Consider the following 17,078-nt stretch of genomic DNA (forward strand, 5'->3'; position numbering starts at 1 on the left):
GTCAAAGGCCAGAAGATGTTGGATCTCCTTGAACTGAAGTTGTAGCTGGTTGTTAGCCTCCACAAGAGTGCTAGGAATTGAACCAAGGTCCTCTGGAATGTCAGCCAATACTCTTTAACTACTGAGCCATCTCTTCCCATCTCTAAATTTTTCTTGCCTTGGCCTAGGTAGGACCTGCCTGAGGTTTTCTGAGGGGATTCACACAACATCTGAACAATGAACAGCTTGTACATTTGCCTGGGATCTGAACTTGTAGTATTGAAATCCTTTACAATTTCCGAAGGGGATGCCATGTTTTCACTTTGCACTGGATCCTACCAATTTCAGAGTCATTGAGTATCTCCTGAGGTCCTGCGGGGAACAAGAGACATAGTCCCTGTCCCTGTCTGCTCCCGAAGACTAATGGACATTTCCTATCCTCCTGAATATGCCATGAGAGACATATCCATAGAGATATTAACTAAATAGGATTTTAACTAAACAAACTAGGAGCTTAAATATTTACCTCAAAAATAGAAAGCTGCTGGACTGGATAATCCCGTTCAAAGAAGACTGAAGCAGGAGGATTGATACAAGTTCAAGTCCGGCCTAGTTTACACAGGGAATCCCAGGCCAACCAGAGCTATTAAGCAAGATCCAGTCTCAAACAAAACCACAAAAAGAAAAACAGTCAGGCATGGTGGGTCATGTCTGTGATTCTAGCATTCTGGAGGCAAAAAGGCAGGTGTACCTCTGATTTTGAGGCCAGTCTGGTCTACATAATAAGTTTCAGGCCAACCATAATGGTGAGATCCCATATCAGAATAACAATAATAAAAACCAGCAGCGACAACTGAAACAAAACCCCTGCACAAAACAAAAATAGACTCTCTTAGAGGTGTATGCATAGAGAGAGATCCGCAAGGGCCTGAAAAAGGAGAGTTTCACTTTTGAGTCAGGTAGAAACTGGAGGGTTTTTTTGCTCTCCACAACCATGATCTTTGTGGACACAGCCTGAGGTTCCACACTCGATTCTGAGTGCTAGTGACATGTAGCAGTAAGGACACTAGACCTCATGAATACCTGCATTTTGGTTTTCTCTTAGAAGACCTGATACCCTGAAAGTGAGGTTTCTATTAATTCTTCAACTTTCACTGGAATAATAAGCAAACTCTGTCTTTTTTGTTTTTGTTTTTTGAGGTCATGAAGACTATGAGACATGCTGGGTGTGGTGGTAGAAACATTTAATCCTGGCATTCTGTACATAGAGGCAAGTGGATCTCTGAGTTCAAGGCCATACTGGTCTACATGTTGAGTCCCAGGCCAGCTAGGGAGGAGGGAGAAGACACTGATAGTAGAGATGGATGGCCCAGTGGTTAAGAGCACTGGTTGCTCTTCCAGAGGATCTAGGTTTGATTCCCATTACCCACATGTCCCCTCACAACTGTCTATAACTCCCTCTTCTGGCTTCCAAGGGCACCAGGCACCCAAGTAGTACACAGTTCTACATACACACAAAACACCTATACACGTAAAAGAAAATCAAAGAAAAAGGGAAACATTCGGGGCTTGGAGGAGCGGTTAATATAATGCTTGCCTTGCCCTTCAAGGACCCGTGGCCTGTGTCTATAGTCCCAACACTGTAGAGGTGGAGGCAGGCAAAGTCCCCAGGGCTCACTAGTCACTCCTGTGGCCTAACTGGCAAGTCCCAGATTCCAGAAGAACACTGCTTTAAAAAGCAAGATGGATGGCTCCCCAGGAAAAATACCCAGGATTTACCCAGCTCCCCTTCCCCACCACCCCAGCAGTGCTTGCACCTACATGGGCACACAATGAATGAGACATCAGCTGTCAACAGGGCCTTCGAGACTACGAGAACTCCATGAGTACAAACTACCTGGAAAAGGAATCGGGTTTTTGTTTGTTTGTTTGTTTGTTTGTTTCTTGCCTGCAGCTAGAAGCCGGGTACTGGCGGCACACGCCCTTAATCCCAGCACACGGGAGGCAGAGCCCTGTGGTCTCTCTGAGTTCAAGGCCAGCCTGGTCTACAGAGTGAGACTCAGGACAGGCACCAAAACTACACAGAGAAACCCTGTCTCAAAAAAACAAACAAACAAAAAAAAAGATGCAAGCTAGAATTCTGAGTCTGTGCATAGGGGCTTCAAGAGAACAAGCTAAATATTGGCTCTCTGATGAGCATGATTGTAGACATTGTTGAGTTGGGTGTGGAATCTATAGACACGGGTTCTTGATGACTAGCCCTTGCATTTAGACATAAGTTGGGGGTTTTGTTGCATGGCCTGGACATCTGGTGCAGCATATCCTGGAAGATGGATGGCTGCTTACCCACCATCACGGTGCCTTATGAACAACTAGCATCATGCCAATCTATTTCTAAAATTCATTGTAACGTCTCAGGAAATATTTGTATTTGTGTTGATTTGTTCCATAGTTGTCTTATTCTTTTCTCATTCTCTCAGCCACTCCCACAAACTATAATAAAATCATGTTCCTTCTCAAAAAAAAAAAAAAAGGATTGGAGACATTTGAAAATAAGTATTATTTTTGTGCTGATTTTTAAATTTTCAATTCGGAAGCATCATCAGTCTGAAAGTACCGGGCGTGGCGGCATCATCTGTATTCCCGATTCTTGAGAGCCTGAGGCAAGATAATCACTGTCAGTTGGAGCACATAGTTCCAAGTTAGCGTGGGCTAGAGTGAGATCCTGCCTCAAACAAAAACAAAAACAAAAAAACCCCAAAACAACAACAAACAAAAAAACAAAAAAACGTGTGGGAGCATGCTCTTGTATCCCAGGAGGCAGGAGGGTTAGAAGTTCAAGGTCATTGCGTTCCAGGACAAGCTGATCTATTTGAGACTTTGTTGGTCTTTTAAAATAAAGGGTTGACTCAGTAAGATGGTAAAACTTCAAAAGTACTGTAGATCTGCTCGCAACTTCACGGAAACCCAGCGCAGCGGCCAGCCTCTTAACTGCGGGGTGGGGGGAGGCTTGGCAGCTCTTCCTTTCCCGGGGGCTGCGGGAAAGCCTGGAGCACCCCTGGGCGGCAGCGGACAGCCAGGCCCAGTAGCCGGGCAGATCCTGCTTTTCGAGCAAGCAGCCCGGGGTCGCAGCACGAAGCGTGCATTTAGGTCTCCCCGGCGGCCCGCTCTCCCCACCCCGGGAAGGGCTGAGGCTGCACGTGGGATCTCAAGCCTGCTGCTCGGGCCCCAGAGCTGTCCTCGCCTCACCCAACTCTGCCCCTTTGGTATTTCTCAATGACCCGCGCTCGAGGACACTTCCGACGCGGGGGAGGGGTGCCATTCGCTTGGTTTATCAGTTCCTTCCGGCCGCGCCCCAGCTCCTGCAAGCGCCTACATCTCTGCTCCAGCAAGCAGCCACGGGTACCCACCCGCTGTGCCAAAGGAGTCCCGGACTGCGCGCAGACTTGGTGAGAGACGCCACGGCCCTGCGGGGTGAATGGCTTGGGCCCATTGCACAATCTCCGGTATAATTAGCCAAGGGCGGCACTCCCGGATCATTTTCCCTTTCGGTTGCATAGCCAGGATTTCATTAAATAGAGATGAAAGGCCCCCGCCCTGCCTCCCTCCACGCGGGTTCAGTTATTATGAACGAAACGCCAACCCTGTTGCTTCTGAGGACTCACTTCAGGTAGGATGGTGGCTGGACGTGTGCACAGTGGCTCACCAAAGGCTCCCGTGTGCCTTTGCTACGGAGAGACAGAATGCAGGAAGTAATCAAGGCAGCGGAGAAGGAAGCATTCTTTGTGTAAAAATGTAGCCGCCAGGGTTTGCCCCAAGTTTCAGTTTACTTATTGTACAAGCCTCAGCCAGTTTAAGAATGGGTAATGCAAAGGCTCTTTCCTCTGTGGCAGCCCACTCTTTTCTAGTAGGCTGCTGCTGGGTGGGAAGAAAGAAAAAAGAAAAAAAAAAAAGAGAGAGAGAGAGAAAGAAATCCTAGCACTTGGGAAGGATCAGAATTTCAAAGTCGGCCTGGCTATGTGGCTTATAGCATTTAGTCTGCATGAAGTCCTGGGTTCGATTTCCCAGCGCTTCATTAATCTGGCCATGAAGTTGTGCATAGACCTGTAACCTATAATGCCAAAAATTCATGGTCATTCTCACCTACGTAGTTCGAGGGACACTTAGGATTCCATGAGGTTCTCACAGAGGAAAAAAACCAAATGAAGATTAATTCTGAAACTACAATGACTGAAACTGGATCGGTGGGTAAATTTTTATAACCATCGTGTTTGTGAATGAACTTTTTTTGTTTGTTTTTTTTTTTGAGACAGGGTATCTATATGTAACAGTCTTGGCAGTCCTGGAACTCCCTTTGTAGGACATGCTGGCCTTGAACTTGAAAGATTCGCCTTTGCCTCCCGAGAGCTGGAATTAAAGGTGTGCACCACCACCGCCTGGCTGAATGAACTTTTTTAAACCAAGAGGACATACTTTATTAGCTCCTGAATTCTAGTTTTTCCTTCTCCTATATAGTTTTAGTTCCGTGTAGTCGCCCAGTCCTTTGGCAAGCGACACTGTGTACTCAGCAGGGGCGTCTCTTTGGATAGTGGAGGGTTTGCAAATACGCTGCTGGTGGTCACCGCCCGCAAAGGGATGCGCCACAGAATTCGTGGCCACACCCCATACACGTGTTTCGTCTTTGCCCTGTACTTGCCTTTAAGATGGGTTTGTCAATTCTGCCCCCGCGGTCGCAACCCCTCCAACAGTTCTGGACTCCGAAGGCAGCTTTCACTCAGATCATCTTGGAATGAGCCCTTGTTGTCGCCAGGCTTCTCCTTCAGACAACGGTGCCCACGAGCAAAACATTGCCGATTTTCAGAGGGCCTTCTTGCCGCGGTACACGAACTATCCAATGTGAATTACTTCTGCGGCAACAAAAAAGCCGCTCTGTCCACTTCTTAAATTGGTAGAGATCATGAAAGATAATTTTTCTGAGGGGAGTGTCACAATCAGGGTCATGATACCCTTTATAAAGCTATGAGGAAGGCTTTTCACGTGCTTGGCGCCCTTTCGGATCACATGGATCACGTGGCTCATGGCGAGTCTATGGGCAAGCCAGTTGAATGAATTTAAAATCTTACTTTTAGTGTGTTTAAAAACCATGTGAAGGAATCGTCGTTGCCAACCCCCCTTCCCACTTTGTAGCTCTGGCTATCTCGAACTCAACCTGCCTCTGACTCCTGAGTGCTGGGATTAAAGTTGTGTGCCACCTGCAATTGAATTTCCTTTCTTTTTTTCTTTTTTCTTTTAGAACATTGCCCATGACACCATCACTTTCTATTTTAGAACATCGCTGTCTTCAGTTTCATACACATATATAATGTATGGTGATTACATTCCACCTTTTTTTTTTTTTTTTTTTTTTTTTTGGTTTTTCGAGACAGGGTTTCTCTGTGTAGCTTTGTGCTTCTCCTGGCACTCACTTGGTAGCCCAGGCTGGCCTTGAACTCACAGAGATCCGCCTGGCTCTGCCTCCCAAGTGCTGGGATTAAAGGCGTGCGCCACCACCGCCCGGCTACCTTATTTTTTTAAATGAACATAATGTTTTCAATTGTAACCATTTTTAAGTCCTCCATCTTGAGATAACATCTAATCTTTCTGTCTCTATGAATTTGTATATTCTATATATTTCATGTAATAAAATTCTATAGTATTTGTCCTTTTTTTTAAATGTAAAAGCATTTTATGTACAACTGCAGGAGAAATACACAGATAACTTGAACATAAAAACAGGTTATAATTTAAAAGTCCAGGGTTATTTGAAACTGGAAAATATTTTCTCTGTAGAGAATAGTAAAAATGATGACATTTCCCAATAAGCCCTTTTAAGCCAAATAATAGCTGAATTATACATATAAGTATTGATTAGATTCTGGGATACAGAAGAGACCTATCTTCATCTGTTCAGAGAGCTATGTTTTACTTACGTTGTGTAAGTTAGATTCCTATTCATCTTCCCCTTCACTGTTTGATTTATGGCAGACATTTTTCTATAGGCTAATCCATAATCTAAAAAGATTTTAGCCTCCCCTCCTGAAAGTACAGCCAGCATATCCTTTCATCAACTTGATACGGTACAAATTCTTATCCTAATAGTGAAATGTTTCACTAAAGCTTGCCCAGTGATTGGGCAAAACCAAAACTTATTATGAGCCACAGTCATCCTAGGGTACTCTCTGCTAGGTAGCCTCCCTGGATCTGTGGGTTGCTTTATATCTAGTATCCACTTATGAGTGAGTACATACCATGTTGGTCCTTCTCAGTCTGGGTTACCTCACTCAGGATGATATGTTCTAGTTCCATCCATTTGCCTGCAAATTTCACGATGTCATTGTTTTTCTCTGCTGAGTAGTACTCCATTGTATATATGTACCACATTTTCTTACTCCTTATCCTCTCCAACATAGACTGTCATTAGTGTTTTTGATCATAACCATTCTGACAGGTGTAAGGTGGTATCTCAGAGTTGTTTTGATTTTTTTAAAGGCGTATGCCACCTGCAGTTGAATTTCTTTTTGGCAGGTATGAGGTAGGATGTTTGTGGAAACTAAACACATGTCTAGCTTGCCAGACCAGCATTCTACCACCACCAAGCAATGTTTCTAGTTTCTCCAATGCACGCCATAACTTAAAGCACTAAAATTTTCACAAATGGGTTTTTAGTGTGTAGAAATCGATAGTCTTTTTTTTTTTTCCCCAGAGCTGAGGACCAAACCCAGGGCCTTGTGCTTGCTAGGCAAACATTCTACCACTGAGCTAAATCCCCAACCCCAGGAAGTCAATAGTCAAGACACTTACTTTTCATATCCTCCTAAGGCTTTAGGTATTCCATGAAGCCACGGGGATACCAAGGCAAATGAAGCCACGTTCCTGACTTCTAGGATTTGGGTTGTGTGCACCAGGCAGCTAAAGAACAGGTCAGGATTGTGGCTGGTGGTTGGTGTTCGTGCAAATGGGGTAAGCCATAGAGTAAGCCGGGGTTGAGAAAGGCTGCCCAGGGGGAGTGAGTCTTGGAGGACGGTATGAAGACAGGGTTGTGGCTAAACAACAGAAAGAAGTGGTGGAAGGAGACAGTCAGGTGACCACAGAGGCCCAGGTACCAGCCCGTGTTAGAGGCCGAAAAGAAGAAGATAACGGCAAGACCAAAGGACAGAAACAGGCTGGCGGGCGAGGGGGTCACAAGGTCCGAGCTAAAGGTTAGATTGTATTTTGAAGTCATGAACCTTCCTTAGCCAATTCACAACTAATCTTTGTTCAGTCCCAGATCCCTGCTACTGTGATTTTAGTTATGCAAATGTAGGGCAAGTGGCATCCATTGTTCTGGGATTAGTGAATAAGACCAAAGACAGACTTCTCCTGGGCAGGGGCAGGCTCTCAGACAAGTTTGGTTTTGACTGCCTTTCAGTTTTTTTCTAAGTAAAACTGAGCTTTAAACGAGAATATTTTATATATAAAACTTGAGATCCTCAGTTCCTCCTGGAGGAAAAAAAAAAAAAAGGAAAAGCAAGGATTTGCACCTGTGAGTGCCAAGCCCTAGTTAGTAAAAATGGTTGAGCAGTAGCTGTCTGCTGGCCCCAGGAGACATTTGAGCTTTTGACCCTCGGAATAAAAGAACATTTCGTGACTAGATCCAAACTCCCATTCCTTGCTCTAGGTAGCTAGAGATTGTTATTGAGTAAAGCAGTTTGCCCAGGAGGAAAGACACTGACCCCCACTCCCTTCCCCAGAAGTCTGCGTTATGGGTGGGCACGCCATGCAGGGTGCTTTCAAGAGGGCTTGGTCACAGCCCAGTGACAGAGAACAGTGAGGCTCCTAACACAACAGCTAATGCCTATCCCAGTTCAGGCTCAGTTTCTAAGATAACCTGGCCATCTGCCACTCAGCAGGGGGGTTCAAGTGACCTATTGAAAAAAAGTCACCAAAACGAATTCTGCTTGTACCCCACATTTTCAGAGCAGGCTATACAAGTCATCTACCCAGATATTTTAAGCAGGGAACACAGGTCTCAGATTTTACAAGTCTAAGAGATTTGATTACTCCAGGCACAGTAGATAGTTGAGGTGAGCAAAGTCAAAACTAGTTAGGTAGACATTTTCTTCCAAGAACAGAAATACCAGTGCATGACAAAGCACGGTGACTGTGGCCATGAAGACAGATAATTAATTACCACAACACAAGAATGGTAGACATGGCTTGTCTTTGTGATCTGTGAGGACTCAGGAAAAGGTCTGGGATAATTACCGATTTCTAACTTGTGCCTTTTGGTCCTCTTAACAAAATCAGGATAATCATCTGAAGAGAAGGAAAGCAGAGCCTTGTAATAGGCAACTACTACCACTCAAGCTGGGACACACAAACCAGGCCAGGCCAGAGGGAAGCGGACCCCTTGCAGACCAGGCTAACCTCCTTCAACTCACAGAGATCTGTCTACCTCTGCTAGGATTAAAGGCACGGGCCATCACACCTGCCTATAATTAAATCTGGCTTATGGGCTGGATAAGACCCTCAGAGAAGGTTTTGATTGCTTTTTAATTTTTTTCTTAAGTAAAACTAAGTTTAAAATGAGAAGATTTGTCAGGCAGTGGTGGCACATGCCTTTCACCCCAGCACTCAGGAAGCGTAGTGGTGCACACTCCTGAGAGTGCACACTCCTAAGAGTCTCAGCTCTCAGGAGGCAGAGGCAGGCAGATTTCTGGGCATTACAGACCAGCTCGGGCTACAGAGTGAAATCCTGTCAAAAAAATTTAGTTCTCAACTGAATTCTTGGAAAAGTAAATAATTATCTCTTAATTGTTTATTCTGTCACCTCATAATGAGAGGGGTGAAGGAAGTTGAAAAGGGGGTGGTATAGCATGAGGTGTCTACGGGCCAGGAAGGAGGGCACCCTTCACCAGGCCCCATGTGGAGTCACTTCCTCCTGGAAGCTGTTCTCACTTCCCCTTTGTGAGACTAGTGAGTCCACGTGTACCCTCTCTGTCTCTGCCTTCTTCTTTCCATAACTTTGGTTGTTCATCTGCCCTTTTTTAATTAATAAGAAAAAAAGAAAAAGGACACAAAGTTAGGGGTTAGGGAGATGAGGGTGAACCTGGATGAAGTTCAGGCAAATATGGTCAAAATACATTATATGAAATTCTCTAAGAGTTAGTAAAATAGAGTTTAAAATTTGTGTGTGTGTGTGTGTGTGTGTGTGTGTGTATGTGTGCGCGCGCGCGCGCACTGGCATGTGTGCACCACTGTGTGCATGTGTCGAGGTCTCGGGACAACTTACAGGAGTTGGCTTTTCCTTCCACCACGTGGATCCTAGAAACTCAGGTCTTCAGGCTTTAGGGCAGGCACCTTGACCTGCTGAGCCATCTCTATGGCTTATCCACATTGCCTTCCCTCTGAGTATAAAACTCGAGGCAGTGGAAACTGTGTTTCATTCTCTTTGGTGCTAAGTCACCCTTACCACCCACAGATCAAGTAAATAGCCACAGTGCTTGCACTTTTTTATCTCTTTAAAGTGTATTATAACAAAACAAACAAAAAAGTTGGGTGTGGTGTTCCATGCCTGTAATCCCAGCCCTAGGAAGGCAGGGCAGTGGATCCTCATAATTCCAAGACCAGCCTGGTCTACAGATGAGTTCCAGGTTAGCCATGAAAGTGACAATGTGTCTTTACAAAAAGAAAAAGCGTCTTGGGGCTTGGGAGAGTGCTCAGTCGGTAGAGCACTGACCTAAGATTTGGGAAACCCTGGCTTTGGTCCCCAACATTACATAAAATGTCCCTGGTGGTATATGCCTACGATCCCAGTGATCAGGAAACAGAGACAGGAGGATTAGAATTTCAGGGTAATTTGTAGACGCGCGCACACACACACACACACACACACACACACACACACACTCAGCTCATCCAGTAAAGGCAAGTTGTTCTCTGACCTCCTAATGAGCTCTGTGGCATGTTTCACCCCAGCACCCCCCCAATAAATAATGATATAGAAATAAGAATTTCAAGATAAGCCTTGGCTCATAGGGAGTTCAAGGTCTGCTTGGGCTACACAAGACTCTGTCATAAATAAATAAATAATTCTTGCCCCATGACATCAGAGAATCTGTACTGAGTCACATTTTTAGTGTCACCATCATGGTGTCAGATAAGTAGCTGGGCAGGTCCTGTAAACTGAATGGTGCTATAGTCACGGAGTCCTAAAGTCCAAAGGACATTGAGGAGCCATCTGTTTTAAGGTGAAGAGGCAGGCCCAGAGAAGCTAAGTGACTCACCATAGACCACACAGATAGTAAGGATCAAATCCACAACTGTCAATCAGGGATTCAAAGTCCAGACTCTGTAACCAAGGTGCCTTAGTTATAACCAGGCAGGGTGCACTCAGATGTCCTGCGGTGCCAGCGGAAGGAAAGGCCGCACTGCTTATCAGGGTTGTAACTCATTCATAACGGAGTTAACGAGGACTTCCTCTTCCCTCAGCAAAGAAGGACTCGGAACAGGGAGAGTGGCTCACACCTGTAATCCCAATCCTACGAAGGTGTACCAGGAGGATCTTCGTGCATTACAGCCCGGCCCAAGCTACGTAAGACACCATCTCAAAACACAAAAACAAAAAAACAAACTGAAATAAATATCAGTGACAAAAAGATGGCACTGTGATGATAGACACATACACGTATGGCTTATGTTTGTGGCTGACATGAAATGCCGGTGGCCACTGCGTATCCCAGGCTGGTCTCAAACTTTAAATAGTCCTGCTTTAGCCCCCGAGTTCCAGGATTATAGGCATGTACTACCATATCTGTTTTTTTCTGGTCTTGCTGTCAAACATATAGAGCTCTTTAAAAAAAATGGCAAAAAACTTTCCTATAACTTCTTTTTTTTTTTTTTTTTTGAGGCAGGCTCTCACATCCCAGGCTGGCTCCTGCTGTGTAGGTAGATGACTTGGTCTCGCCTCTATCTCCTACATGCTGGAATTACAGCATATCTCACTATACTTAGTTTTTATGAATCAACCTGGAACTTGGTGCATGCCAGGCGAGCAGTCTACCAATGGCCTACATCCCCTTATTTCATTCTTCTGCACCCTCATTGTGACTCATCTAAACTTCCACCTTGGCTTCTTGAACAAATGGTGAGCTTGGTTTGGTTTTTGTTTTTTGTTTTTTGTTTTTTGTTTTTTGTTTTTTGTTTTTTTTTTTCGAGACAATGTTTCTCTGTGTAGCTTTGTGCCTTTCCTGGAACTCACTCTGTAGACCAGACTGGCCTGGAACTCACAGAGATCTGCCTGCCTCTGCCTCCCTAGTGCTGGGATTAAAGGCGTGCGCCACCACCGCCCAGCTTGTTTTGTTTTTTGAGACAGGGTTTCACTTGTATTCCTGGCTGTCCTGGAACTCACTCTGTAGACCAGGCTGGCCTCATACTCATAGATCTGTCTGTCTCTGCCTCCCAAGTGCTGTGATTAAAGGCTTGCTCCACCACCACGCAACTTTAACCAGCTTTCTTTACCAATTAAATTATAAATTCCTGAAGTGAGCAGGGAAAAAAAAAATGATTGAATTAAGGTTTATGTCTTAATTTATGCTAAGTGTACAGAGTATTCCGATAATGTCTCTAGAATGAACGGGAAATGTGCTTATATTGTTTTTGTTTTGCAATGATAACACTTATACTGTAGGTAAGTTGACACTGTTGTCTCCGGAGGAATTCCCCCATCAAGCTGACGAGGCTCACTCTGAGATCACAGGTCACAAAGGATTTTATCAGTGGCCGCATCACACCTGTTTCATTATCAGAAATATCTCACAGATAGAGTGGTAGACCTTTGATCTGAGGCCCCAGGGCTCAAGTCTTTATTTGGGCATCTTTTGGGCCAGCCTGCTGCTGCAGGCCGCAGGAATATATCATAAGAACTCAGCTGGTTATGGCAAAGTCACTACCTGGAGGAATCAGGGAATTCCTCCAGAGGAAGCCAAATCCCAAGGAGTTTTTGGTGTTATTTGGCTTGTTATATATCAGCTGTATTCTGTTATGAAAATCATGTGTGCCTTCATAGTTTTCCCAATTGACTTTTCCCTAAGAAGGGCTAACAGGGGCTGGAGAGATGGCTCAGAGGTTAAGAGCACCGACTGCTCTTCCAGAGGTCCTGAGTTCAATTCCCAGCAGCCACATGGTGGCTCACAACCATTTGTAATGAGATCTGGCACCCTCTTCTGTGTACATAATAAATAAATAAATCTTTAAAAAAAAAAAAAAAGAAGGGCTAACAGTGTGGACTGATCACTCTCTGGACATACACATTCCAGGTATTTGGAGAACAGCCTCAGGAAAGGCTTTCTCTGGAATCAGATATCTCCCCTGGCCACTTTCAAGGACTAGCGGTAATAACAGTCCATATGCAAGTCTCCTGATTTAAGGTAAATTCCACAAGGAGACACCACTTAGGTCAGGTGGACGTTAAGTAATAGCTTTACACAATTTAGCTCAGACCCTCCTTTCTTACAGCCTTACTAACTTTATAGACCTCTAACTCCTTACCTAACCACTTCTAGGAATATTTAGATAACCTTCTGCGCTGACAGCTATGCTCAGCCAGATCCCCAGTTCAAGCCTCCCTGTAATTATCGTCATTGGCAGCATCCAGTCAGGTCCATCCCCAGATGGAGGAAAGTACTTTATCAGAGATACCTCCATACTCTCTAAGAACAGACTTAAGCATCCAGGCTACCTGTTTGAGAAGGCCTGGCGGATGTGCCAATTAAGCCTTACATCCTCTTTTCCCAAACCTTACCTGTAGTTCCAGATCTCCCTTTAACTATCACCAGAGGCATCTAGCTGTACACAGGTTGCCTAGCGACTGAGCACACTTTCCCCCACCCTGCAGAAAAATGGCAGATAGCTTGGACAGTTAGGAGCCACAGGAAAAAAGAAGACAGTTTTATTTTCTCCCATTGACCTAGCAACTTATAGATTCTTAACATTTTCTACTAATCACGTTTAAGAGTTTAATAGTTGAGCACATAAGATCCCTCTTCCTAGATATTACCTGAATTTAGCCTTTAGTTAGTTCATTTCCCCATTGGTCACTTCCTTTGGGGTTGCAAATGATAATTAACGGTTATTGCCTCTCTATGTGATTCTTATCACCCCTCCGTTTGACCCTGGAAGCCTGGCTTTGCACTGCCAAGGGAATACTGTTTGTAAGTGTATATATACCAGGACTTCCAGGGCACGGGAGGACGGGGAAGAGAAAAGAGAAAGGAAGAACTAGATGGGTAAGAACTTGAGAGGAACAAACTGAGATGGGGAAGAACTAGATTGAAGGGCTAGAAGAGAGGACTAGAGGAACGAGATGGAAGATGAGGAAGAGTCAGATGGGGAAGAACAAGATGAGGAAGAGCCAGATGAGAGAGAAGGAGATGGGCGAGGAGCTGATAGGGGAAAGAACTAGATAGATGAGAACCTAGAAGGGACAGAACTAGATGAAGGAATTAAGATAGAACCTAGAGGGGACAGTAGATAAATATAGAGAGAAATCAGGCAAGAACGGAGCTAGACATGAGAGCAGAATAGGAGCTGTGTAGAGAGAGAACTATCACAGAATAATAAAGTGTATGAACTAAGGAGTTTCATGTACATAGATTCATTTCTTCTCATCAAAGATTAATTATCAGCTGGTTGTAGATTCTTCCCAGACCCTGGGAGGGACTATCGAGGGGCTGGACCCCCCAGTCCCTGATAGCCTGCGCTGGCTACATGAGAGAAACTCCTCTTTCAAAATAAATAATATCATCTTCCACCAGTTCTGGGGCTTCCAGATTTCCCTTCTACTTCTGGACTTAAATCTTAATTTTGGAGTTTAGCCAATACCGGACAGTTCAAAGAGAAATGGAAGAGTCCTTACTCACCCGGTATTTCTTTACTTTATTTATTTATTTATTTATTTATTTATTTATTTATTTATTTATTTATTTATTTGGTTTTCCGAGACAGGATTTCATCGTGTAGCTTTGGCTGTCCTGGAACTTGCTCTGTAAACCAGGTTGTCCCGGAGCTCACACAGATCTACCTGCCTCTGCCTCCTGTGCACCTCGAGACTAGAGGTGTGCACCTCCACTGCCCAGCCTGGTACTTCAGTATACCTCTTATTTCTGATGAACTGCTGTAAAACATTCAGGTAGGGAACCAGATCTTGATACTTGCTGGATATTAGCTATATCCTCTCACCCTAGCCCAGGCTGGTCTAGAATTCACTGTTTAGCCTGGGATGGCTCAGAACTTGAGGCATTCCTCCTTCCTTGGCCTTCTAAGTGTGTAGCTCTGTTCTTTTTTCTTTTTTTCTCCTGAAGCACTACAGAGCAACTGGCTTCACTTCACATCAGGTCCTCTTGGGTTAGGTCACTCATCTGCTGGCCCCATCTGCAGTCTTTCTGTGACCCTTAATTTGTCACTTAGCAAAGCTGTTTGCTTCCCACCTTTTGGGATTTGCAGAAGTTACTCTGGTTCTCTTCCTGTTTATTGATTCAAGCTTTTCTTTTTCCTTTTTCTTTTTATTTATTTTTATGAGCACTGATTGGTGTTTTGCCTGCATGTATGCCTGTGTGAGGGTGTTGGATCCCCTAGAACTGGAGCTACAGACAGTTGTGGGCTGCCATGTGGGTGCTGGGAATTGAACCTAGGTCCTCTGGAAGAGCAGCCAGTGCTCTTAACTGCTGAGCCATCTCTCCAGCCCTGTGATCCAGGCTTTTCACTTCACTTTTTGGCAGTGCTGGGAAACAAAGCAAGGGCTGTATATGTGCCAGGGAAGCCTTCCACCAGGGAGCTACACTCTGTAGCCTAAGCTGGCCTTGAACTTGTGACTCTTCTGCCTGCCTTCTAAGTGCTGGGATTACAGGTGAACACCACCAAGCCTGGCTTGGCAAACTTTTAAGGAAGAAGATGGTAAAATGTTCCATTCTGCATGTCATATGGTCTGTGTCTCAACCACTCAACAGGCAATATTTAAATAAATGTGTGTGGCTGTATTTCAATAAAACTTTATTTATGAAGTATAGCCTAGGAGCTATAGTCTGTTTTTTTGAGACAGGGTCTTACTCTGGCCCAGGTTGACCTGGAACTCATTCTGTAGCCCAGGATAGCCTTGAACTTATGGGTATCCTCGTGCCTCAGCTCTCAAGTTGTGACATTACAAGTGTGAACCACAGTGATCAGCAGTTTTGTTCTTTTGAGATAGGGACACATGTACTCCGTGCTGGCCTCAAACTCACTATGTAGCCAGGGATGACCTTGAACTCCTGATCCTCCTGCCTACATCTCCAGATTGCTGAGACTGTAGTATGTGCCACCAAGCACAACCTGGTCTGTTTGAATAAAAATACATGCTCAATAAATGCTTGCTCTCCTAAGATAGGAACAACTTGAATTTCCATTTTACAAAAAAGGAAGCTGAAACACAGAGGTTTAGTAGCATGGTCAACACCATCTAATGAGAACTAAATCCAAGACCTGAGCCTACTTGGTCTCACTGCCCTGCAGGGCTGACACAGACAGAGGCGTCAGCTGCTCCCAGGGAACTGGGAGAGGGTATTTTAGCTGGATCTTGAAAAATGAAGAATCCAATGAGAGATAGAGGGAGAAGCTTTGAACTCTAAGCCACGGGTACTAGGTCTAGAAACAGATGCTACCACATGGCATCACGGCCCACTGCAGGAAAGGAAGCAACTTCCTCGGAGAATGTCCTCACTTCCCAGTATCTGGTCAGGCCTGACATAGGGTCTGAGCTAAAGAACGGTGGATATAAGACTGAAGAACTATGCGGAGCCCTTTCATGACATGTACTCATTTGGATTTTAACTTGGTGGCAGATGGACTACTGAAGTGTTTTGAGCATGAGAGAGAATGACCATATTTGCATTTTAGGTCAATTTTTAAAATTACGTTTTATTTTAAAACGAGATGTTCCATGCATATTGTACAATTGTCGAAAGCTGAAAAGATCTCCCTCCTGCCTGCCAGCCTTTCATTTTTATTTTTTAAATTTTATTTGAGACAGAGTCTCACTATGTAGCTCTGGCTGTCTGGGAACTCACTATGTAGACCAGGCTCACAGAGCTCGGACTCTGCTTCTCCCGAGTGCTGGGATTACAGGTGTGGGCCTTTATACTCGGCCCCCCTGCCACATTTCAACCATCATTCCCTGACCCAGGGGCACTCACTGTTGTCAGTTAGAAAGGTTTGCGAAGTGTTACAGCACAAGCCTGTAATATCCTAGCACTTGGAAGGTTGAGGCAGGAGGATCAGGAATTGAAGGTCATCTTCAGATATGTAGGGAGTTTGAGGCCAGCCTGAGCTGAGCTGCTGAGATCCTATCAATCAATCAATAAATCTTACTAGATTAGGTTGGGCTAGCTGAGTGTCTTAACTCATTACTGGCCATCCCCATACCTGACCTGAAGGTCACAATTCCTGTCATAGTACTCTTCGCTCAACAACTAAGCTGCCTGACTCTTCCCTTGATCCTCTGGGCCTTTGGGTAGACCCTTCATGTCTCTCTCCAGTGGACTGCCTTGTGCTGGCAGTTCCCCTACCTTCTCAAAAAGTGTTACTATTCTCAATGTGACATTAACAGGTCAGGGGACGTGGTTGGGCACAATCTTAGGAATTAAAATGGGCCCCTAAAATACAACTTTATTCAACAAAATAATTTTCTTTTCAAGACAGGGTTTCTCTATGTAGTTTTTTGGTTCCTGTCCTGGATCTTGCTCTGCAGATCAGGCCGGCCTCAAACTCACAGAGATCCGCCTGGCTTTGCCTCCCGAGTGCTGGGATTAAAGGCGCGTGCCACCACCACCCGGCCCAACAGAATAATTTTTATTATTAAACATTTTTATTTTCATTTTTATGTGTGTGTGTGTGTGTGTGTGTGTGTGTGTGTGTGTACTTGAAAGCCAGAGGGCATGTTGGATCCCTTGAACTGAAGTTAAGACAGTTGTAAGCCACCTGATGTGGGTACTGGGGACTAAACTCATGATTTGAGCTGTCTCTACACCCTCAACACAATCTTACCGGTT

This window comes from Peromyscus eremicus, chromosome 10, assembly GCF_949786415.1.
Source record: "Peromyscus eremicus chromosome 10, PerEre_H2_v1, whole genome shotgun sequence".
NCBI lineage: Eukaryota > Metazoa > Chordata > Mammalia > Rodentia > Cricetidae > Peromyscus > Peromyscus eremicus.